We start from the raw sequence: 1035 nt of genomic DNA on the forward strand, positions 1-1035 counted from the left end.
TGACGAGTTTTGACGGTAGGAACCGTTTCTGGAGGAATGAAATAGCAATCGTGGAAGACCTCGATTCCAGCTAGTTACATTCCTCTATAATGCCAAGGTTCGGGAAACCCGTGAAAGTATTCCTGACTCCCTTCTCTAACAAAGTATCCATTTAGGGTAGGGAGATAGGATCGTATCTGAATCCTTTTGTCCTTACGGTTTTGGAATTGGGTGAGCATTTCTAAGGCTTCTGCTTTCGTGGGCTTGTACCCCAATCCTAATGGTGAGGACATGAGCGACAAATTCCTTTGAATCGCTCCCAAGCTTCATACAAAGATTCTTCATCCCTTTGCTTAAAACCCGTAATTTGAGCCCTTAGCATGTTAGTCTTTTCCGGAGGGTAGAATTTTTTGTAGAAAGCTAGAGCCAACTTCTTCCAAGAGTCAATTCTAAGAGTAGCTTTATCAAGGCTTTTCAACCATTGTTTTGCGGTACCAATTAGAGAAAAAGGGAATAAGACCCATCGAATTTGGTCTTGAGTTACACCAGATTGTGAAATCGCATCACAATAGTCACAAAAAGTTTCCATATGGGAATGAGTGTAATACTCCGTATTTATAAGTCTTGGGATACTCTATCGAGTAGGCCTTACTCTATCGAGTAAGGGTAAGTTGCGAAATAAAATAGTTTCTGGCCTGTTGGGTACTCGATCGAGTAGCTGGGGCACTCGATCGAGTAAGGGGGTACTCGATCGAGTACCTTGGGTACTCGATCGAGTGTCCGGTTTTACGGGGAGTTTTCTCGGGTTTTGTTAATTATGCGATTAAGGTATTTAAGCTTCATCGTCATTATTCTAAATCACTTTTACAAAACCTAAATTCCTGTTTAAGAGAGAAAGCAAACAAGTTCATCTTCTTAATCGCATTCTTAGCAATTCCCGGAGTTCAGACGGTCAGTTCTTGTCGTTGTTCGTACCGTTGAGTTCCTTGCGTCGAGGGTAAGATCCATGTACCCTTTTTGTTGTATTTCCTTTGATTTGGTTAAACCCTAATTTAG

At 41.5% G+C, this 1035-nt stretch overlaps 1 non-coding gene across 1 annotated transcript; it reads left to right on the forward strand.

The window, feature by feature from the left end:
• The first annotated feature begins 253 nt into the window (after nucleotides 1-253).
• On the forward strand, nucleotides 254-361 carry LOC141635037 (small nucleolar RNA R71). The gene has a single exon (XR_012539745.1). It is a non-coding gene; the product is annotated as a small nucleolar RNA R71 (small nucleolar RNA).
• The last annotated feature ends 674 nt before the right edge of the window (nucleotides 362-1035 follow it).

This window comes from Silene latifolia, chromosome Y (genome assembly GCF_048544455.1).
Source record: "Silene latifolia isolate original U9 population chromosome Y, ASM4854445v1, whole genome shotgun sequence".
Classification (NCBI taxonomy): Eukaryota; Viridiplantae; Streptophyta; class Magnoliopsida; order Caryophyllales; family Caryophyllaceae; genus Silene; species Silene latifolia.